General features: G+C 37.7%; 1 long non-coding RNA gene across 5 annotated transcripts in view; it reads right to left on the reverse strand.

Moving 5' to 3' along the window:
- LOC137191076 (uncharacterized) overlaps positions 1–24,751 on the reverse strand; it is a 127,024-nt gene that overhangs the window by 37,681 nt on the left and 64,592 nt on the right. The window contains exon 3 of one of the 5 annotated variants that reach the window (XR_010930345.1): positions 20,421–20,951. The exons of the other annotated variants lie outside the window; for them this stretch is intronic. This is a non-coding gene — a long non-coding RNA (uncharacterized lncRNA). Of the gene's footprint in view, positions 1–20,420; positions 20,952–24,751 lie in introns of those variants that run through there. 5 annotated transcript variants of the gene reach the window in all.

Below are 24,751 nucleotides of genomic sequence, written 5' to 3' on the forward strand. Positions count from 1 at the left end.
CAAATATAATGAACATACTTCTACAGGAGTGTCAGATAGTTTGTGAGTCATTTGACTTGTGAAATCAGTGTTTCACCAACAAAACTGTTCCTCTTGAATATATTTACAGTCTGTGTACATATAATACACTGTATGTTTACTATTTTAGCTGAGCTTTCTTGGCTCAATATTTTACATTTCTTCCTACTGTAGCTTAGTTTTTCATTTCATATTAAACTCTCTTCTACTGTACTATCATCTAGTTTGTGGTTTCAGAACTTCCAGTCACCATAAACACTACAGTGTACAAAATTTTGTTGCTGGTAGGGTTTCTTGGGTTTCTTGACATGACACCATTAGCTGCCTAATGAAGCTTAAGACACATGACATGGGGTTTTTACTTTTGATTAGTTGCTGCCTTGGGCCAAGAGACACTTAATTATATCTTGATAAACAAATCAAATTCTAATACTGCTCCCTAATGATAAGCACTTAGCAGTATAACTGCTGAAGTGACTTGTGGTGCACCAACAGGTATAAGAGTGTGTGACTTAATAATTAGTTACGTAGCAACTAGCTGCAAGCATGTTTTGTTTCACCTGCATTGTATGTTGAAATGTCACTCATTTTAAATGATGTATAATAATTTCCAGTTTACTTCTGCGAATGTGGAGGTTCTCCACTGATTAACCTGTGTAAATGGCAACATACTGGTGAGAGATGCAACATTCTTCTAAGTTTTATTATAATCAGATAAAGTGTTTGAATTACAGCACTTATAACTTAAACAAAAAGCTCAACACTTATACAACACTGTTGTTCAAATGCACTTAGATGACATGATTAGTGTTCAGCCTGGTTTCTGCTTCCATTGGTCACAAGTTGTTGTTTTTTTTCTTTTCAGACTTAATTGCCTCAGTACATCAGGGTATTGCTGCCACGATGACAAAAAAAGTTTCTCTTCTTGTTTAAACAAAAAAAAGTTTTTTGTTATGACAATAAAATGTATTTCCTTATTATGAAATTCATTATAATGACGTTTTCTAATAATAGCTGCTTTTACTGTGACAAACAGACCAAAGCAAAGCAGACCAACCACAATATTTTTAATATCAGATATTTGATTTTAGAATTCAAAAACTAAACCACTATTAAATCCACCTTCTGGAAATGAACTGTCAAAGAAGTGATCTGTATAAGTGGCATATATGTGTAACCATGGTGACAACCATGCACATCAGCAAGTAAGTTACATGGATTTTCTCCAAACAATCAGAAAGTGAAAAGCAGTTAAAACAGCACTTTGCTGTGCTTGTGTCAGTCCTTATTTTAGCAGTTCCTCATTAACAGTGACACATGTCACCACATCTCACAACATGAGGTCCAGTTATAGTTTTGACTAATAATATCACAATGAATAATTCCTTCAAGAACACTTGAGAGCACATAAAGAGCAGCAACGTGCTGCATAACTTGCATAATATCACAAATTGTTTACCTTGTTATGAGAAAAATAATTTTGTTATGAGTATTTTTCTGATGAGAAAACTAACCAGAGAGTTTCGTGTTATATCGAGAAACTGCACAAGTATTGATTATTTTATATTATATATTATATCTATATATATAAATTATTAATTCATGGTGGCAGCAATACACTGCCATACCTCAAGACTTTCACTGTATTTACCAGAGAAGAGTTATAATAGCCAGCTGGCACAACAGGCAACACGGACCACAGATGTTTTTGTGCAAACCTGCGTTGTAAATAGCTGTTTCAGCCAGAGCCTCTCTATAGGATTAAGCTGGCACCTGTACTGCAAAAAAAAATAATAATAATAAAAAAAAAAAACAATACACAGTATCACTCTTAAATTACAAAACATTTTGTTGAGTTGTGTAAAACAATAATTTTTCAAACCTATTTTTCAGTCCTATGCTTACTTATTGAAACACAGCAGATCCTTCGTACCTCCGATATTCGTATGATGTCACAAGTTAATCAGTGAACATAAGTAGGTGATGAACACACACACACACACACACTGCAGACTTATTATTACACTCAGGGTCCCATCTGAACATGTGAACTGGAGCAGTGGGGCAGTTCGGTCAACTGGAAGACAAAAGGTATGATTGGGCAATGGAGTCCAAAGTTAATGTTTGTGTTGATATTGTTTCCTTCTTGGCGGTTCCAGATTGATGGCGGTTTTTACCTTGCCATGTCATCAATCACCTGTGATACTGTGGAGATTGCTGGCTTGTGAGAGTACCGACTGCGAACAGGGAGCGAAGGCAGCACCACTCCTTCATCACAATGATGATAGAGACCTAACTCACAAAAATGAGGGGAAAAAAATCCAGGTGAAGGATTGAGTCTACACTCGGCTGTAATCATCCCGAGGGGTTTTTACCTTCACTACAAGGATCAATATTTCAATCCCCACTGGTCTTTGTAAGGATGAAATGATGATTAATGGTGTTGTTTAAAAACATTACAGTGTCCAGTTCAGGTAGACTGACTTTCCTCCTTTGGAAATTTTGTTCTTCCTTCTGTTTGTTTTGTTGCTCTTTTTCCTTTCTTTAGTCAACATCCTCATTTCACTCATTAATCCCATCAGACTGTTGAAGTAACTGGATGTGTTTCTTAGCTAATCTCACGGCCCTTTAGATATTCTAGTTATGTGAATTCCTCAAAACACCGATCACAGAGAGAAGCTTAGTAAAGAAATAGATTTTATTCACAATTTACAAAAATGTGTTAAGAGTAACACATGTGAACAATATGGTGTTGATGTAGGTTTTCTGCCAATTTTATTGCTTTGAGTTGTTGTTGTTTCCCATTTATATCACAGTTTGTTACTTTTATATTTTGAGTGTGTGAATGTAGGTTTTCTAGTAGAACTGAAAGAATAAGTTGATTAAAGGATAGGTTTGCAATTCTTCAAGTCTGTGTTAAAACAGCAGTCAGGTGCCCGTATGAACACTGACACAGGTTTTCTTCACTGGAATCATTCCTCCTGTTCATGCTGGCCATTAAAAGTTCCCCTTCAAATGTTAGTGATGGAGGACAAAATCCAGTGTGTCCATACAGTCCTTTTGAACAAAATGCATTTAAAAGTTTATCTGAAGCTTTTATGAGGCTTCAGCAGTCTGAGTTACGTCATATCAAGTGGATATCTGCCACATTTACAGTCTTTTTAGCATCAAAATCACTCTGCGGTAAAAGTATAGTCAAAAAAAGAGGGACTTTGGCACCTAAAACACTAACGTTGAAAGATATCTACTTGATTTAACTCATTTGGATGGCTCATATTAGTTCAGATCAACTTTTAAATACTTTTTTGCACAGAAGGAGGACAGTGGATTTTGTCCCCCATCACTTACATTGTAAATGCACTATGAAGGTTTTCATTTGGGCACCTGACTATTGTTTTTAAGACAGACTTGAAAAATTGCGAATCTATCCTTTCATGAATTATTCAATCGACCAAACCTTTACTATTTTGATAATCAAATAATCATTATGTTATTTTTCAAGCAAAAATACAAGAAATTCCCTTGTTTTATGTTTGCAGTTGTGAGGATTTGCTAATTTTCTTTGTCTTACGTGATAGTAAATTGAATGTTTTTGGTTTTAGAAAATTGAACACACAAAACAAGCTTTTTGAAAACGTCACCTTTGGCTTTAGGAAATTCTAACTGGCAATTTTAAGTATTCTCTGATGTTCTATATAGACCAAACGGTTAATTGATTTATCAAGGATTAAAATCATCAGATTCTAGGACCACCCTGATAGCCGAATGGTTACTGTACATGCCAGGGGTCTTTGTTGCATGTCATACTCATCTCTCTCTCCCCATGTTTGCTGTCTGTCTCTTCACTGCCAACTAGCTAATAAAGGCATAAATGCCAAAAAAAATCATCTTAAAAAAATTGTCAGATTCATAATTATTAGTTGCAGCCCTATGTTCAAGCTTTGCATTGTTTGATTTTCTTTTTCTCTTTGAGAATAGGGCCATTTTCACAACACAAAAAAAATACACTTAAGTAAGTACGTATGTATATAAAAAGTGTGTAAGTCTTAAAAAAAGTAACAGTGTTGCTTCATACAAAAAAGCCAGACTTGCACAGTAGGTAGCAATTTGTAATCAACATACATGCTGTAGAATAGGAAGCAACCAAAAATAAGAAGTAATACATGGGTAATCTGCAATCAGATACTTATGACAAAGCTCTGATTTCATCTGGATATGTGGCTTCTCAGAAAACATTATGCTGAAAGCGGAAACAGAGTTATTCAATACCACAACTTCACCATCAAGGGAAGAGATAAAAGAGGCCCATGAGGAGCAGCTGGATTGTGCTTTAGATTTTTGCCTCCATCTCTTTCTATTTCTCTTTTCTGTCTTCTTTCTTCTCATCTTTTTGCTCCCTCATACTTGTCTCCCTGTTAAGCTGACATTATTCTCCACTGCAGTCTCTCCTGCCAGCTCTCTGTATCTAACAGTGTCCCGTCCTCCTTTTATTCTTTATATCTCTGTCACAAAGGCGACACTTACTTTATAGACATCAGGTCTGTAATTAACGAGTATTTTATTTATCAGTTTGATTTGACTGATTTATCAGTCAAATATCAGAAAACACTGTAAAATACCCATCACAAAGATCCCAAAGAGATGTCTTCAAATTGCGTTTTGTCCGCCCAACAGTCCAAAACCCAAAGATATATGATTTATAATGATATAAACAGAGAAAACAAACAGATCCTTCCATTTAAGAAGCTATAATCAGCAAATGGTATTTTGCATTTTTGCTTCATAAGTTACTGATAAATCAATAATCAGAATTGTTGTTGATTATTTTCTGCCGATCAACTAATCATTTAATAGACTAATAGTCGCAACTTTAAAAGACATCAATCCACAGTCACAGATCCACCTGAGGCTGAGCTCTCTTCTTTGCAGTCACAGTCAAAGCTACTTCTATGAATATTGTAATGGAAGTGTACACTCGTATATTATATTGCCTTATGACTATATCAATAGTGTGACACTGTTCCATTTTTAATCTTTGCGTGAGAAGCTCCTTAACTGCCAGTTCCCAGCAGGTGTGGAAATGTTATCAAAAGCGAAGCTGTGATTCGGCCTTCCAGTTTTCACTCTCAGCAGATAGAGGTAGAGGAGGAAACCCCCCCAAGGACGGCAACATAGACAGAGCTATCAATGAACAAAAGGGCAACTGTGTATTCATTAAAAGACAACTGTTAGTCTCTGAGGATGACAAAATGCTATGTGACATATGAGACTGTACGTACGAATATGATAGCTGAGCTACATTATAGCCATCTCTCAGCCTTGCAAGCTGGAGATCCGTTTGCAACTATGAATTATGATTTTTGCTCTTTGTGAGTTCACCTTTATTGGCAAAACAATTCCCACAACACATACAGTATGTTTTTAGAAATCTAGTGTGTACAGACTGAACAAGTGGGTTTTAAAGAAAGCTCAGTTGCATATTGTTCACAATCAGTGGAAAGATTAAAAGTGAGCACTTTAAATCAAGGGTTTGCTGTAAGTGTTGCAAATTGAGCAAAGAAGCATCTGCATGCATCATTGCACTTAATGTAACCCGAAGCTAGACTCTACTTCTTGAAACTACATTTCCTAGTAAACTCTGAAGGTCGTCCGAGGGACATTCAGCACACACACACACACACACACACACACACACACACACACTTGCTACAGCTGACAGTCGGTTCATTGATCCTTTGTGGCAAAATATTTGAGGACTGAAAGAACAATCCATTGGTCAAACTCTTGTGAATAAAACAAGATCCATTGTGATCGTCATTAGAATACGAAACACAGCACGTCTGCTGGTGTAATTAGCAACATAAGCTGTCATAACAGATGGATTGTGAATGCCTGCTGGAGACGATGTTCTGCAGATTAATGCATCTGCTCCTCTGTTGGTTAATGTTTGTTTGCTTTGTGGGAACAGCCTCACAGCTTTAAGACTTCTGATGCAAACAAGGATGGTTAAAGCTCATTCTGTTGTTTAGTGAGCACAAAATGTACCTGGCCAAGTTTCCCAAAGCATCAAACTGTGAATAAAGGTGGAAGCAACTGAAATGTGAAGCTTGAGGTAAAATACTAGTTTTCTAAACATATACACTACCAGTCAAAAGGTTTAGAACATCCCCATTTTCCCAGTTTTTACTGCAATTTAAGCCGTTTAAGTCCAGTGAATAACCTTAAATTGTACAAAGGTAAGCGGTAAACTGTCAGGGATCAAGTAATGTTTTAACAACAGCTTTTCTGCAGCAGTGGACGTAAATTAAGTCTTGAAAGTTTATGCAAACAATTCCTACAGATGTCCAATCTTTTGTTGATTACTTACAAACCCTTTTTGTCTGTATAAAAGCTTGAAGGAGGAAGCTTGATAGTCTGGAGCTCTTTTGCTGGATCCAGAGTGACTGGCAACCTGGACCAAAAGGGCTACCACAACATTGTGTAGAGCCATTCGGTATCCTCTGGTCTATTCCTAGTTGTTCATAGGTTCATCCTACAGCAAGATAACAAACCAAAACATACCTCCACACTGTCAGAATTACCTTAGAAGAAAAGAAAAAGATGGTCGGCTTCAAATCATGGAATGGCCAGCACGATCGCCAGACCTAAACCCCATTGAGCTGGTTCTGGGACGAAATTGGACTGAAGGGTGAAAGTTAAACGACCTGCAAGTGCTACACATTTGTGGGAATTTCTAACAGTGTTGAGAGGAACTTTCCGAACAATATTTGATTTCCATTGTAGAAAGGATGCCACAAGTGTGATCGCTTGTAATATCTGCAAAAGGTGGCTACTGTGATATGTCAAAAATTTAGATTCAATTTTGTTAGAGAGATTCCATTATATCTTTTTTCAAATCTCTTATTGTTTAATTTGTTCTATGCTTTAATTTCAGGGTACATTGAGACATTAAGCTACGTAAGTTAAATTCCAATCAAAACTGGAAAAATTGAGGTGTTCTAAAACCTTTGACCAGTAATGTGTCCTCAAAACATAAATGTTATCATAGGATAAGCTGATAATATGATTTTAATGTTTTAGTTACTCTATGGTCATGGAAAAAACTTGACTCGGGCATGGTTGGTTTTCAACTTATTTACACAGTATATCAATTCTTTTCAGTCTTTTTTATTATAGCCATTTCTTGATTTGATTACACCATGTCATTGTCACCACCCTATCAATTATAATAAACAAGTCAAATCTGATTGAATACATTTCTGTATTCAATCAGATTAGTTCATTCATCTGTCTTTGCTAATCACTACAACTTGTCTGCTTTTCAAAGTAACTGCTGTTTCATCTGGTCTATGACAGGAGTGCAGAAGCTGCACTTCGGCAGCGAGTGATTGGGAAGTAGCAGACGAGCTGCCAGCCTCTATTACACAACCCCCCCGTCACCAGGTATTTGCAGTGTCATTAAGAATTTAGTGCATACAAAGTCGGCAGCGACATCTCAACAGAAGACAGCTTGTCGGATTAAAAACTGCATTCCTTCCAATTAAGAGCCGAATAAAGAAAGCATGATTGAGTGGTGGAGACTATGTAAGTAATGCCCTGACATCAATTTGAAGCACTACACATGACTTAATCATGTTTTTTTTAGTGCTTATCTCAAGTATTTCCTCTGTTCTTCACACTGTCATTTAATGCAGTAAATTATGTCTCACAGGTATCTCACGTACTGAAAGTTTAGTCTATGAAATGTTATGAATATAATAAACTTAGATTATAGTAGATAAAGAATGATTTTTGTTGTGTTTTAAGTGGTCTTTGATGTAGAACTGCAACTAATGAATATTTTCATTATAGATTAATCTCCAATTTATTTTTGTTACTTATTCCAATAATTGTTTAATCTATCAAATATCATAAAATAGTGTAAATGGCGATTACAAGTGGCTGGTTTGCTGTAATTTCTTCAGACTTTGTTCTGGTGGTTGGTTGAAACAAGCAATCTAAAGATGTTCAATTTACAATTATATAAATCAGAGAAAAGCAGCAAATCCTCACATCTGAGAAGCTGGAAACCGTTATTGATCGATTAACATCTAACTACAACACTTAATTAGCCTTAGCAATCCTTTCTGTATTAGACACTATTCACATCACAGCTGAAAAGTCGACCCTTGGGTACTCCTACACTGCTAGACCTGATCAATATGGGACATTCAAAGCATTCCAGGAGTTATTTCATAATGAAGTGTTGTAATTTACTTTCTTGGTGAACCTATTTTCTCTGAACCTGCCTTGCTGTGGCATCCTGAGTTAGTGATTAACTATGTTTCCCAGAAGGACTTTCAACAATCCACAAGGAGGGATACATCACAGGAGCATCTCATTTTTCTTATTTCATATCTCCCACTAACCTCCGGTCTCATGTGACCTGGAAATCGATTAAGGTCTTCCATCATTAAGGCCACTTCAGTTCTCTTAAAGCTGCTTGGAGGAGCGAGGAGTAAAGAGGAGATACAAGCCAGAGAAGCGAGGATACAAATAAGTAGGGCCGAGTAATATGGCTAAAATCAATATCGAGATATTATTAAGAGTGAGAGAGACCACATTAGATGCACTGTAGATCTATAGTTTACTACAAGGCCAAAATGAACCATTTTTCAAAAGTAATAGCATTTATCATACTTAATAGTACTGTTATTCCTTTACTGTGTGTTACCTTTCTTTAATGAAACATAACTTTGAATGAAAAAGTTTAGAGCTGCAATGATTAGCTGATTGACAGAAAATTAATCAGCAACAATTTTTTATCATCAAATAATAATTTTAGTCATTTTTAGCAAATCTGCCTTCTCAACTGTGATGATTTAATGCTTTTCTTTGGCAAACACTGTACTGATTATCTCTGGATGTGAACTTAATTGTTGGTTGGACTAAATCAGACATTCAAAAATGTATTATAACGAGTATTTTTCACTCTTTTCTGATTTTTTATAGAGAAAATGGCTAATTGATTCATCAAGAACAGATGAATCAATGATGAAAATAACCACTAGTTTCAGCCCTAAAAGCATTATATGTACAGCAACACTGAATTAGAGCTGCAACAATTAATCACTTGACAGAAAATTAATCAGCAACTTTTTTGATAATCGATTGATCATCATCTCCATGTCATAACATTGTAGTAAATTGAATATTTTGGGGTTTTAATTGCTGTTTGGACAAAAACTACAAAACTACATTTGGTGACATCACATTGGGCTCTAGGAAATTGCAACTGCATTTTTTTTTTTTTTACTGTTTTCTGATGTTATACAGGCCAAACAATTAATCGACTAATTGACAAAATAATGAACAATTTTACTGACAATGAAAATAATCATTAGTTGCAGCTAGGGATGTCAGTTACGGATAATTTAGCTTTTAATAGACTGACACCCATTAACCGGTTACTAACCAGTTGATTTTTAAGAAAAGTTATGATGTAGCTTTCATTTGTCAGAGCTGTCCAGCAGTCAGTGGCCAGAGCTAGCTTGTCTGCCCTGGTCAGTTTGACTTTTAGCTCATCAAAGTGTTTTCAATGCATTTAGTCACAGTAGCTCTTGATGGCATAATGTAGGCACGAGGTACCGAACTAGCTCTTTCAATCCCTCGCCCTCTACCACACTGTTTGGCATTATATCGGTTTCAATCATTCGGCACACCAACTGGGTGATTGCCTAATAACAAACTAACACCTACGTTGTTATTACAGATAGACGGCTAACAGTCTATCAGCTGTGTGACTTTATATCTGCGCCATTAAGTCTTTCAGAGCACACAAACACCATTAACACACCTGTCACCTGCCCAGCATGGTGCTGTTTAACCAGAGACACCACAGCTACACCTTATTTTCATACAGTCTATGGGCTACACACAGGGCACAACTCAGCTATACTAACAATGCTAGCCATGCTAACTAACTGCTAGCCGCTGTGGAGGTTGGTAAAGTGGATCCATCACTTCTCTTTGTATCTGCGGGTTGGTGCTCCTGTCACTGTTGAAGCCTCCATGTGAGACCCTTCAGTCGGTAAATGTGTGTTTTTAAAATTTATTTCAGGGCTGCGCTCACTCTCAGTCCTGCAAGGTATCAAAATTTGGCACCAATTGAAAGTGAATAATGTGAAGTAACAAGTTCAGTACCCAACCCTTGTATGCAAATTAACCGATTAACAGTTAACTGATTAATTGTCAACCGTTGACATCCCTGGTTGCAGCCCTACATTGAAGGTATAATGATGATAACTTGTCTCAGCCTACTTTGTGTCTGTCTCTGTGTGCAGCTCAAGTTCAGTGTGAAAGCGCGTCAGAGTTGAGTTCATTATTCATTCAGGAGTTTCAAGGGATACAATATGTCTTTCTCTTCTTTCACATGAGCAGTCTCCTCTCTCTTCCATGAAGTTCATACATCAATAGACACTCAATCATACAATATGTAAACACATGTGCATACACATTCCACCTCTAGAGATAAAAAGTTTTCCGAGCAAACACCTGTTTTTTTCTCCTCAGAAACGGAAAGTAAAAGAATGTTGCCAGTACTGCCCGCAGAGTTGATTGGCAGGTTTCCACCATCATCTGCAGCATCAAAGGCTGCCCACAGTCTTCCATGCAAGCTCCTACAACAAAAATCACTGCCTGTTCACAGGTTCTCTGTTGGCAAGAACAGATCATCTAAAGCCTCTTGGCATGAACTCACGATGAAATGGACAGTTCAAACAAAATAAAACTTTCTTTGTGTTCCTTGATCAAGGTCTTGATCAATCTTTTCTTCATGTGGAAGTATTAGGTTGTAATTATGTACTTTTAAGTAACTGTGTGTCAGTCTGGTATCAGTAAATTAAAAAATATATCAAAATTTCTGTGGTCTCCCGGCAACGGTACAAATAAACATTAAACACAGACACGGCCATCCCTTGAGTTAATCAAGGACAGTAAATTTAACCAGACAAATGTATCTTTAAATATAGCCCCACTCCAGTCAGTGTCATTTTAAAGCAATAACAAAGAGCCAAAATTAGGGCTGCTCCCTAAATGCAGATGATTCAGCTCATCGGTTGAGGAATCTCCAATTCAAACTCCATGTTGTCAGTTGAAACATCAGACGTCTTTTGTTTTTGCTAGGTCACTGCACACAGAGCAAAACAAAATAACAACATAACTGAAAAGTTTTACAAAGCCAGACTTGTCTCAGAATACCTAAAACTATCAAGGCAGAGCAGAGCTGAGGGCAGAGCAGCATGATGTGTGCCTTATTTCTTCACATTTGCTCCAAAACTTTCAGCTCAAGTGCTGAATGTAACTGAGGTTGGCCTAACTACCTCTGAACCATAGCAGCTTTCTCTACTGAAATCCAGCAGTAGAGAAAGGTGTTACGCTTCCGCTACTTTGACAGCCAGTCCAGAGCCATGCAGGAGAGACTTTCTGCAGTATGTTTTGATTTTATAATTTGGATTTTCACATCACTGATGATAAACAAATTAAATGCCAGTAAAGGAACTGAAATGTGAGAAGTGAGACTTGACATGCTATTACAGAAGTTCAGTGGCTGCACTGAAGGAGCTTCCAAAGAAGCTAAAAGAAAGGCGGCTCAATGATTTAAAGCCTCTGAAAATGTTGTCTCAAATCTTTTGCATTTCACTATATCATTAAATGTTCGTGACTAAATAAAGTTTAGGTTTGGGGGAAAAAAACATCCTTATTATTATTTATTATTCCTTAATCTGAACTGTGTGGGTTTGATCAGATTTGATTGACAGTGATCATGTCAACATGAGCCAACAACCCCACAACTGTCATCACATTTTGATCTAAATATATCTAAACTTTACTGCATTGATGTGACATCACCTTTTCCAACTGAGCCCTGCCACTTCAAACCAGTGAGAGAACAGAAAAGTGCTCATGTAGCGCCAATAGTAAGATATTTTTTGATGTTTTTCAACCACATTAAATTACTTTGCAAATCTGACACAAACTATCTTCAGTCAGTGAAAAGTTCCCCTGAAATACTTTTAATTAATTTTACTGTGTCTAAAGTTATGCCCTGTATGCATGAAGGTCTATGAAAGCGTGTATGTAATAAAATGTATGGTTTCAAATGCAAAATAAAAGCCGCCTTCCATCTATCACCACTTTTCATGGCTCTGAGATTGAGTCTGTATCTCAATTCAAATATCATGGGATCGAAATAGATGATTTTCTCTCTTTCAAGCTTCACATTCAGCAGTTGGTGAAAAAACTTAAGTTGAAATTGGGTTGTTATTTTTGAAGTAAGCCTTGCTTTTCCTTCATGGCCAAAAGGAGACTTGATGCTGCTACCTTTATGACGGTGCTGGACTATGGTGATGTTATTTACATGCCTACATGCCCTGGATACTGTCTACCGTGGAGCACTGAGGTTTACTACAAATTTTAATGCTCTTACCTACCATTGGTCTTTGTATGCTCGGTTCGGATGGTCTGCCTTGTCCACCCGTAAACTTAAACATTAGCATATTCTTATTTATTAGGCCATTCTTGGTCTGCTTCCATCTTACCTACAGATCTACATCCTTCAGAAAAGTAAGGGAAATTATTGTCTTCGCTCCAGGACTTATTCCTACTATCTGTCCCTAAATCCTGTATTGAACTGAGAAAAAGGCTGTTTAAATATGCTGCTCCTTCGGCTTGGAATCAGTTGCAAAACTATCTGAATCTTCGGGAGCTGGTCTCACTGGATGCATTTAAAGTAATTCTAAATGACTTGAAGGCACGCACATCTGGCTGTAGATGTTTTGACTCAAATTGCCCTTGTTTGATCCCTGATGATGATGACTTCAATGAATACTGATGAATATTTTAATGTTCTACGATTCTGTAATTTATTCTTTATTTTCATTGTAAATTGTTAGGTCTTTTTTTTTATGCAACCCTGTTAATTGTGCTGCTGCCTGTCTTGGCCAGGATGCTCTTGTAAAAGAGATTTTTAATCTCTATTAGACTTTTCCTGGTTAAATAAAGGTTAAAAATAGACTGCACAGATTTACTGCAGAAGCTCTTTTTTTATAGCTATACTCTGTCTGAAGTTATGAAAGAAGCTGATGAGAGACGAAAGTTAAGCAACGCTAAAATGAGGACTTACATTTTCCATCTTCATTGATGCTTTTCTAAATGAACACAACAGTTCCCAAGGACAGACACATTGGTATCAATTATTTTTTTATTGTGAAGATTTGTATTATCATTGTACATGGAATCCAGATAAACATGCTTCCTTTTTCTTTTTTAAAGTAAACAAACATATGTCTATCCATATATACAGAACTAGACATTATAGTATACAATATCCATAAAGTGGACTACTTACACAATTACACAAGAAATAATCTTTACATTAGAGTACAAAGTGAGCAAAAAAAAAAAAGAAACAAAGTAACGCACACCCACCCCCCAAGCCCTCAACCCTGCCCAGGAGAGCTACCTAATGTTGCATGTAGTGTAAGTTATATACAGGATTTGAATTGTTTTACTCTTTCAGGTAGGAGATTAAGGGGTGCCAAATCTTCTCAAATTCCCCAAGTTTGTTTTTAAGAATAAATCTAATTATCTCTAAATGCAGAGTTTCTGTCAACTCAGTTAGCCAGAGTTTAACAGTGGGCACTTCTTTCTCTTCCAAAATAGAAGAATGAGCTTCTTAGCTGTGAGAAGTCCATAAGATAAGAGGCATTGTTGAGCTACTTGCAGCCTCCTTAGCCCTTCCAATATTCCTAGGGTGATTAATACTGGATCAGGTTCTATCTCCACTCACAGTATCTTTGAAAATAATCTAAATATCCCAGTCCAGAAATTTTGCAAACTGGGATATAAGGCATATCTGCGTAATAAGGGCGCTTCTATTCAGTTACATTTATCACACTGGGGTGAAATTTCTGGAAACATTCTGAGTAATTTTGTCTTTGAATAATGCAATCTATGCAATACCTTAAATACCTTAAACAGTGTCGTGCATTAATCGAACATGTAGGTATATATTTCAAGCTCTTATCTTCTAATAACTGTTCTGCTTCCCATTCTGCTTTAATGGTGTTAGCTGTGGTCATGGCTATACTCTACAATGTATTGTACAGATAAGAACTTATATTTTCAGATCCAGAAGAATGTTTTAGACAGCTATCCAATTTGTCCGGCCTTGCACTCTCAAAGTCAAGAAGATATGTTCTCACACAACTCCTAACCTATAGATATTTAAAGAAGTCCTGTTGTAGGAGAACATATTTTTCTTGGAGCTGTTGGAAGGATGTAAACACCACTTCCAGATATAGGTTGCCAACACTAAATATTCCATTTCCATCCATGTAAAAAAAACCCATCTGAACTGGAAGGAATGAATAATGGAGTTGCAACTATGGGTAGTAAGAACGACAGTGTTCTGAGCTTAAAATATTTTGTCATTTGTTTCCCAATGCGTATGGTGTTATAGATGATTGGGTTGTTACTGTAGTTTACTTTGCTTAGTGGCAAAAGTGACAAAATGCTTTGCCCTTTCCCCTCAGATTCTGTTGCTATGAACATCCTTCTAGGTCCAGGCATTCTCCGTTAAGTCGGTCAACTTGTCCATTGAGATGTTTCACCTGTGCCTCCAAATCCACGACAATGTCCGTTATGCATGATGCTAACCGGTCCAGTCCATTCAGTGTCTCACCTTGTGGCCTGGGCTTTCAGTGTTGTGATGCTCGCATCCGTTGCTGTTTTCAAAGCAGTAATTTCAGCCCTCAGAGTGACCACAACATCCGCAATCCTTTCATCTTGTCAAAAATATAAGTTTTTACTGTGTAAAACTCGAAAGCGCACGGATGCTTTCACGGCTAACAACATTTTCACGAAGGTCGCAGGTGCTCACTTCAATGCCGCTCCCCTCAGGCAAGGACGCAGCTCCACCGGGCCTTCTTCGACCAGATCACTCTTCTGCTTGCTTAATCACATCAGATGTTAAACTTTTATAAAAACTACAATAAAAGTGTCCTTATTTTGTTAAAAATTAAGTTTTAAATCAAAATCAGCAAGAGCTATCACAAGGCCCGTCTTGTTTGCTAATTGCCTCCAGAGAGTCAGGACAGACACATTCGGATCAAATATGAGAAATAAATGACGATTCTTCTTGATACAAATGCAATAAGATAAATCATCACAAAAAGATTCATGAGACATCATTCTATATGAAAAGTCTACATTTCCATGGCCAAAATAAGAAAGACTACTTATTTCTATCATCCTCAGCTCAGGGAAAACTTCTGCAGTATCTCATGTTGTTACCTTTATACTTCACTTAAATTAAATGAAGATGCAGCACCAGTTGGATATATTTAGAATGAAATCCCAGTGAAACCAGAGTAATGCTTTATGTACCCAGGAATTATTTAGTAGGCTGTGCATTGCAGCTGAAATAGACGTTTCTATAATTAATGTGTAATAGATATTTGGAGCATGTTTATGGGTACGATTTATTAATTTATAGAGGGATAAATCCTATTTATAGGTGTTTGTATGTGCAATATCTGATATGTTCACATGCTGTTCTATGTCACATGCTTTGTAATCTTCTAAGTGAGCATTATTTTTAATAAGTGGGAATGCTTTGCCTCCTGCCTGCAATAATTATATTTCACCCAGTGGTGTTAAATTCCAGTGAAAATATTTTGATTACTTTCATATTTCCAAATTCACTACAATTTTAACAGTGCTGTTTAAAATACAGTATCTCAGAAGACATTGGAGCCATTTTCACTATAAAAGCTCTGATGAACCAACTTGACAGTGTCAGCCGAACACTAAACACCAGACAGACAAAACTGGTGGTTAGCTGGTGGCGCAGTGGAGTGGAGTATTTACTGTAGCAGCTAAGAAGCTAGATATTTGTTGGAGATCAGAGTTAAAAGCAGAGTGAATATGTGACTAACATTCATCTGGTGACTAGATGAATGTAAGACTCTAAATGGATGCTAATGTTGTGTTTTCATTTTGTTCCAGGCGGGTAGTTCCAGGTCTGAAAAGTGAAGCCCATGTGAAAGTGCCTTAAACCTGCATTCTTTCTAAAGGCCAGCAGGGGGCGACTCCACTGACTCCAAAAAGTCTGATTGTATAGAAGTCTATGGGAAAACTACCCTACTTCTCACTTGATTTATTACCTCAGATAACACTTTCCTAATGAGTTTATGGTCTCAATCGCTAGTTTCAAGTTTCAATTTAATTTAAATTTGATGATGAAGCAAGGTATGATTTAGGGCATGGCTACATTGTGATTGACAAGTTGCTACCATGGCCACAACATTGGTTAGGTAATGTAAACATGGCATAACCCCAGATTCACAGATTATAGGTGTAGTCATCTTTATTTCAATGCGTTTTTAGTTCATGAAAGTTGTAACATTTTGGTCGCCTAAAAAGTCTTGTTCAGCATTTGTTTGTATTAAAAGACCCTCTAAGGAGTTGGATGTTCAGTTTTTCTGGTAAATACATTTTGTTTTAATGGTCTTGAGCCTGTTTTTTCGCTAAGGAAAATTAGCATTAGCATTAGAATTATCACAGTTAACCATAGACTGTAAATGCAACTTGCTAATCAAGCTAGCAGCTAGTGTTAGGGTCAGCGCCACCCTCTCATCCAAATATGGTCACTTCTCATCACCTCTAGCTCCAGAAATTCAAGATGGCGACAGTCAAAATGCCAAACTCAAGGCTTCAAAACGTAAATCCACAAACCAATGGGTGATGTCACAGTGGCACCATCCACTATTTTTATAAAGTCTAAAAATCAATGCAACCTGAGCAAAAAATAGTCAGTGCAGTGAAATATTTTCCCCATAGGACGGTCTGTGCCTATAGAGAGTTAGTTTTCTCATTGTTTAGCTGTTCAGCTGCAACTTTACTGTTTTCATTCACTCTCACCACTCTCATAGTGTTGTATTCGGCTGCAGCAGGCAGCTGTTTTGAGAGAAAAAGCTCTCAAAATCCACTGTGCATTACCTGCTCAGCACTAAACAGCAAACAGACACAGTCAGTTAGTGACTAGCTGATCAACATACTGGAACATTTAGCAACCAAAGAGCCAGATATAAAAGTTATGCTAAGAGATGAGAGTGAATATTGGACTTACATTCACCAGGTGGACAGAAACATGACTCCAAATTAATAATAATGTTGCTCCATAATTACTGGACATGTAAATAAGCAAGTGTTTGCTAAAATGTTTGCCATATCAACTTAAAACGTGATGATACAGTATGTCAGTGTTGTGTTCACAACTTGTTTCCGTTGCCCCCAAGTGGCCAAAAAAAAAAATCAATGCAGGTTTAAATTTAATGCATCTATGCAAGCATGTATAACTGAGAGCAAAAGAGCAAGAGGAACTGTTCAATCTCATGCTCGACTGTGACTGAAAGACCCCAGAGGCCATGGGGCCCTGATGCTTTTGCACAACCAACACCACCTATAGTTCCACTAGAGGGAGAGTGGTAAGCTTTCAGTAATGCACAAAGGAGAAATCACTGTAAACTTTTTATGTGACTGATTAAATTTGTCTGTATGAAATAAATTTCCTCTGGGTATCTCAGTCCATTAAAAACCGCTATAGAGCCCGTGTGGAATGGCGATATAGTAAGATGCAAAAAAATGGATGCACTGACACATCTAAAGCCTGGCAAATATAAACTAATCACAGAGACAGGCCCCACAGCTCTATTCTTCATCCTATTACTCATAAACCTCTCAGTTTCCCCCAGCTGTCTGCTTTCTACAGATAATAAGGAAGCCAAACATTTTTCTCACTGCTTTATGAGTCTCTCCTGTACCCAAACTAGACGTTGCTTTTCAGACGTCTTCCTCTTCTCCACCGGAGAAGGGTTTGATTTTACAAACAGAACCAGGCTAATTAGCTTTTGCTCAGAGTGAAGGCCAAACATGCAAAAGTATTTCTTACTTTTCTGGAGCTTTGATGTGCTGATTAAACCTTGTGGGTGTCAGAAGGCAAATGTCAAGAACATGTGTCTGGTTTGGAGAGGTTTTTTATTTCTTAATTTCTTTAAATCCCCAAATCAGACAGAACTTTGTTGCGTTCTAAGTATCTGCTCCACTGGTTGAGAACAACTCTATTATTTCTTCTATGTGAGGGTGGTGTTAAGTGGGAGGTGAGTTAGTCTGTGAGAAACAGCAGGGTTTCTGGATGATATTTTGTCCCTGCCAGTGCCATCTGCACTGTTGGAACAGCTCTCATTTTTAAGCAGTCTGATTGGTTGCTACATCTGTTGGAAATTCTCACACTGTTGACACAACACACAATGTGTGTCTGTAGCCCCTTTTATACAGCCTGTTCAAGGTGGAAATGTTGCGCCGCTATTCCACCTTGCCGTTCTGTATAAAAGGTACGAACATGCAATGGGGGGCATTGTTGTTCCTCCATTAAGCCACTGACTGTTTTTTTTTTTTTTTATGGCAATATTGTGGGATGTCCGTATAAAAGGGGCTTGTGTTTCTCTTCCTCTGTCACTGCGATGACCATTTTAAGTTTTACACTTTCAAGGTGAGGACATCTGTGCAACATATGAGATCAATCTGTCCTCACATTAAGGTTAAGACTTGGATTTGTGGCTAAAATAAGACTTATGATAGAGTTAAGCTAAGGGATGATGCTAGGTATACAATAAATGAAAATTTATTTCATGGCATTCTTGTCACGTGTAGGATAATGAACCCAGGAATATAAGGAGAAAAGTTTAATTCTTTCAAAAAAATGATGATTCCTATCGGTCTAACAGATTGTCTGTGTAGGTGCAAGAGCACACACACACAGACCCAATGACCTCTGACCTAAAGGCATAAGGATGTCAAGGAAACATTGGACAGGACTAAAAACCCAGCCTTCTCACCATCAGTCACAGAGAAAATGGACAGTTTTGGAAATTAATGACTTTGTTTTTCTTTTCAGATACAAACAGATGGCCCAAACCTGGATGGGCCACACTTCCGACTTCTGCTAGTTCCTGTTTCTTAAGTCGTAAATTTTGGGAGGAACTGCATTTGACGTGCTCTCCTCCTCTCTTTTTCTTTTATATAAAGTAAGTGCCTAAATTGGTCAGAAATTCCACTAAAAATGTGTAAAAATATGTGTCTAGACTTATCTAATCAATGTTCACTTTTACTGTACTGTAGAACTATTTATTAGTTTGATATTACGGAAATTCAAACTCTGCTTCAAAATTTGCTAATTAAAAGTCACACATATTATATTGGATTTATTTGATATTTACCAGTGTACGTGAATTATTTAGCTATGACTCGATTGCTAGGATAATGCTTTCTTAATAGTTTTAATTACAGATTAGGAAAATAAGGTTTATTGATTTTATTCTGTATTTTATGTAGTTAATCAATATTACAATTTCCAAGTGTTATCACTGTTTCATGATGTGTTGATGACACTGATGACAGAACTCAGTGAGTATTCAATTTGCAAGCGTGTAATTTTCAGATATCCGATAGGAATAAAATTATTCTCCTTTAAAGTTGGGGGCCAGTTTTCTCTCCACACAAAGGAATTAATTAGTAATCAAATAGTCCATCAAAAGAGCGCTTAAGGATCCTCTTTCTCCAAAAACACGCCTCCTAGCTATAAGAAGTTTCACAACTCTGTCTGACTCTTCTTCGCTCGTGCCCTTTTAGCTGCTTCTGTGTTCCTCTCGGCCCTGCAGTCGGGATGGCCTGGCATTTCATGCATTGTTTTGCTTTTGACTGAGAGCTGAGAGCTCCAGAAAGAGACTCAACTAAGAGACAAAAGACTGCAAAGATGCCGAAGCCACAAGCCAAGCAATGCCGTTTGACATTTGAATAATCTATTATTTTTGTAATCTCCTATTTTTATTGTGTAGTTAAACTTTTTAAAGACTTTTCCAAATACTCTTCTGATTAGTTAGAGCTCCATGCATCCAACTCTGCAGCCTGCCACTGAATGCACCTGACTGGGACACCTTTCTGCTGTGCGTGTGTCCACTACGCCTCAGCTAGTCTGAGACTGGATTCATCCTCCTCAGAGGCAGTGAACCAAAGCTGATTTACTGAACCTACTGCAACGGTCCTCATCTGGCTGTCACTCTGGCGACCTGAGGATCACTGAGTCTGCTTCGTCTTGCTCAGCGCTTTCTGGGAAGTTCCTCATCAGCAGCCCTTCATCATCGAGGAGACAGTAGGAAAACCATCTACCATACTTCTGTCTCAGAGTTGATGCAAGAGCTATTCAAAAATTGAATTTTCATTGGCTGTAGTTAAGAGTCTTGGCCCCTCATTGCGTTTTTGACTCGTTTTTGATAACATTCATTCATTAATTCAGTCCTTCCGTCTGCAATAACTTGTTAATTTAATTTATTCATTCATTCATCCATTTTAGTTGTATATATGTATATATATGTATACTTGCTTGGTGTCCCATTCATCCCTATTCCTTGGTAGTTAAATAAATATCTTGATTTATAGCCAAGTCATTGTATTTGTCTGTTCCTTTATATCAGAGATGGAGGTCGCTATATTCAGAGTTCATGACTTTCAGATATAAGACTGATTAATTTAATGTAATTATTTTTCTTCCTAATTAATTAATTAATCGATGGAGGTGGTGCCCCTTTAATTTTACAAGTGCATAATATTAATTTCAAGTGTAGTGTTATTCCTACAAATGACAGACACAGTGTGGTTGTGTAGAGGATTCTCATGAGCTGGACAAACTCCTCAGTCTTATGGAAGTCCTCATCCCTCAGACAGTTCAGGTTGTCCTTAGTCATTGCCTTTCGCAGTCAAGGGTCCCAGGCTGCTGCTTGGATCGCTGGATACTGCTCCATGAATCTCTCTAGACACAGCGAGTTCCATCCGGTCTTGAAACCTTGAAATTATTTTGAAATTTGGGATTTTCAAAATAATACTTTAATGGGCTGAGCTGGCTTCTTACCAAGGAGCTGCTGCTTTTCCTTTTCCTGATTCGGGGCGCCCATTTATCAGTGGAATTTGGTAGATTTTCTGCATTGCCAGATTTAATGTGTGTGCGAAGCATCCTATTTTTAGGATGTGTAGCCTCTTGATGGCAACATCCATATTGCCAGAATTATCAACAGTCACAGCCACAACCTTGCTATGTTCTATAAATCAATCTTTTTTTAACAAGTCACTGGTTTCAATCACTGAACTCTGACCTTCTAAAGTGTGTTGGTGGTCATTTTTTAAACTATTGCTCTGTTAATAAAATTTGAAGACTTAAAGTAGCTTTGTTGTCTGCTGTGTGGGTGATGATTGACAGCTGTGACATTTCACTCACCTGCTGCTCTTCACGGCTCCAGGACTTGCACTGAGTCAGACTGTTGTTGCAATATTTCCGTAAGTTTAATGTATAGAGACTTATGATACCTGCAATGTCAGCACAATTTAGCCAAAGTAGCTAAAGTTAGCCCAAGTGAGCGCTGCACGATGGTCCCAGTAAGCTAGCGTTAGCTTGGGTCCAAGGTGGCAGGGCGTGTGTCCGGTGTGTGAAAGGCAACAAATGGAAAGTCCTGGCTCCAAACGGAAAAGATGCCAACCATAAGCAGCAACTCCGGGCTTCAAGCTAGCTCTAATGCAAACTAATGGGTGACATTACACCTCATTAGATCCATCTTTATATCCTGTCTATGACCTCAAACCCACTCTTGAGCCGTAATGAGCAGTAATGCAATAGGTGTTTACATGTTAACGGTGGCTATGTAATAGTAGTTGTCAAGTTTTATCATTGTCAATGCAAAAATTGTGTTTTTTGTCTCCTCACAGCAGTAAATACTTAATCCAGTGAGAAAAAACATTTAGCAGATGAGCTCACAGCTAGAAGCAATTCAATGTGGTTTGGTGGTCCTGAGCCAGACCAGGACACCATTTGGTCCATGGCTCACCCTGCTGGGTAATAATACTATTCACTCTGCTGCTCCTGTGCCCTCGCCATCTGGGGATTTAATGAGCCCAGAACGGCCTTGCTGATGCCAACCAATTGCAGAGCTCACACCCAGTCCCCCTGGTTAGTCAAACCCCAGCATGAGTCAGTAGCTCCATGGAAGCAGGGAAACGTGTCCCATACAGCGAGTTCAAATGAGACCCTGCATGACATATAGCGGAGTGGTATACACACTATCATTCATACATACTAACACCCTCAGTTTCTGTCTCTGTGTCAATAACTGTAGATCATTTCTCTTGGATTTCTAAGCATAATTGCTTCAAAAATGATGAAGAAAATCCAATGTGACAGAAACCGCTCACACACGACTGAGCAGTGGGCTTAATAACGCTGCATTATCTTAGTTAAACATCTGTAATTAGCAGGTCACACTGTTCGACTTTTCATTAACCCCTTGAAATTCTTAGTCGTCTAATTTCAAACTCTCAGTAATTGAGCAAAGTTTGTTTTTCTCAAAATTCCTGTTTTCACTCAAGGACATCTGATAAGAGTCTGAGCAGAGGGGGAGGTGCACTTTGGAGGCAGTTTACAGCTCCAAGTCTGGTTGAACTACTTTTTCTCTCAGTATGTGGCAAAAAGATCAATACTGTGTGTTGCTCATGTTGTGCCCTGCAGTGCTTTGAGTGGTGTCGTCTTGACATAGTAGCAGGCCCAGCTGCTGATTCAGAGTGCATTGATGGTGGTGAAATCCTCTCTATGATCGAGGACTTAAAGCAGCAGAGCTCTCCCAAAAGGCCTGAGCGGGGCTCTGTCAAAGCACTCAGATGCTGTTCTTCAGGCTTGGTGAGCCAACAGGGATTTTCAAGCTGTATGCATTTTGTTATAGAAAAAAAAACACAATGCAGTGCAGGAGGGTGTTCTTTTGTATGGTTATTACGTAATGCCAGACCCTGGTGATGTTTTGGAATATTTTTTGTTCCATTCAGTACAGAGACTGGTTCATGGCCAATGTATTTCTGAATGCTCCTTTATTGCTCTTTTATCCAAGTACTTTGCTTTCATGCTTAAGAAAATGCACATTAAAGCATGTCATAACAACATCTGGTTGCCACAGAAATGTGCAACCATTTCAATTTGTTCAATTGATACAATTAAGAATAATAATAATAATAGTCAATAATTGTAGTCTAAAAACGTTTGCTTTTAGTATTAGGTGAATTTCACTTAAATATTTGGAGGAAAATTCTAGGAGATAAAACATTGTTCTTCTGCTTTTGAACATTATGCTTAAAAATAAATAAACAAGAAAATATTGGTGCCAATACTGCTGAACAAAATCCTTTTTATATCATAAGCAGAGGGGAGCTTTGACAGGCTCTTAATCAAATTGTGGGACCATCTGGTGCTCTCTTGTTAATTTCTACAGTTGTATGCTAAAGTTTGGGCACCCATAATAACATGTTTTGGAGTTTTTTTAATTGAAAAGATGTAAACACAGTCTCTCTAGGATATGGAAAAAAACTAAATTTTCAGCAAACAATGTGTAGTTACTTTTTATATAATAAATTGAACAAAAATAAAAAAATAAAAGCATCATTGTATTGTGCAAAAGTTTGGGCACCCTACATAGTCAGTAATTAGTTACACCCCCTCTGGCAGAAATCACAGCTTGCAAACACTTTTTGTATCCAACTCTATCAATTCTTTGAATTTTCTCCCATTCTTCCTTGCAAAAGGCCTCTAGTTCTGTAATATTCGTGGGCCATCGTGCATGAACAGCTTTTTGAAAGTAGCAATTTATAAGAATTATGTAAGAATTTAAGTTTAAAACATTCAAAAGTCAACTAAAAATTATCAACAGAATGTGAAGAAATACTAAAATGAGACCTTCCCTGACTTTCTTGGTTGCCTTTAACAGCCTGTGGACTGATTTCTATGTCAAGGTCTTGGGATGGTTTTGCTGGGAAAATCCAAAGGATGTGACATTTGTGCCTGGATGTGCCTTGCCTCTCTCCCGTACACCTACAGCACCAACAGGGTGCAACACTAGCTAACATTAGCTTAGAAATGGAGTGACATAAAGTCCGACCCCAAGCTGGCTTTCTTCCTATTGGACAGGTGAGTTAACATTACAGCAAAGCATGTTAGCGCCGCTGTTCACTTGCACATGCACGTGCAACAGGATGCTGACTGCAGCTCACTTAATTAATTAATTAATTAATGGTGTCATTAATGAAAAGGAATTTCTGATTCTTACATATTGCACCTTTAAGATCTACCCACATATTTTCAATTATGTTTAAGTCAGGGGACTGTGAGGGCTATTTCAAAACCTTCAGCTTGTGTCTCTTGAGGTAGTCCGTAGTGGATTTTGAGGTATGTTTAGGATCGTTATCCTGTTGTAGAAGCCACCCTCTTTTTTACAGATGGTGTTATCTTTGCGTCTAGAGTTTGCTGGTATTTAGTGGAATCCATTGTTCCCTTCTTCCATGCAATGTTTCCTTCACCACTTGTTGCAACGCAACCCCAAGGCATGATAGATCCACCCCCATGCTTAACAGTTGGCAAGGTGTTCTTTTCATGAAATACTGCTCCTTTTTTTCTCCAAACAAACCTTTGCTGATTGTGGACAAAGACTTCTATTTTAACTTCATCAGTCCACAGCACTTGTTTCAAAAACGCATCAGGCTTCTGTAGATGTTCCTTTGCATACTTCTGACATTGGATTTTATGATGAGGACGCAGGTAAGGTTTTCT

Source organism: Thunnus thynnus, chromosome 10 (assembly GCF_963924715.1).
Source record: "Thunnus thynnus chromosome 10, fThuThy2.1, whole genome shotgun sequence".
NCBI classification, from domain to species: Eukaryota; Metazoa; Chordata; class Actinopteri; order Scombriformes; family Scombridae; genus Thunnus; species Thunnus thynnus.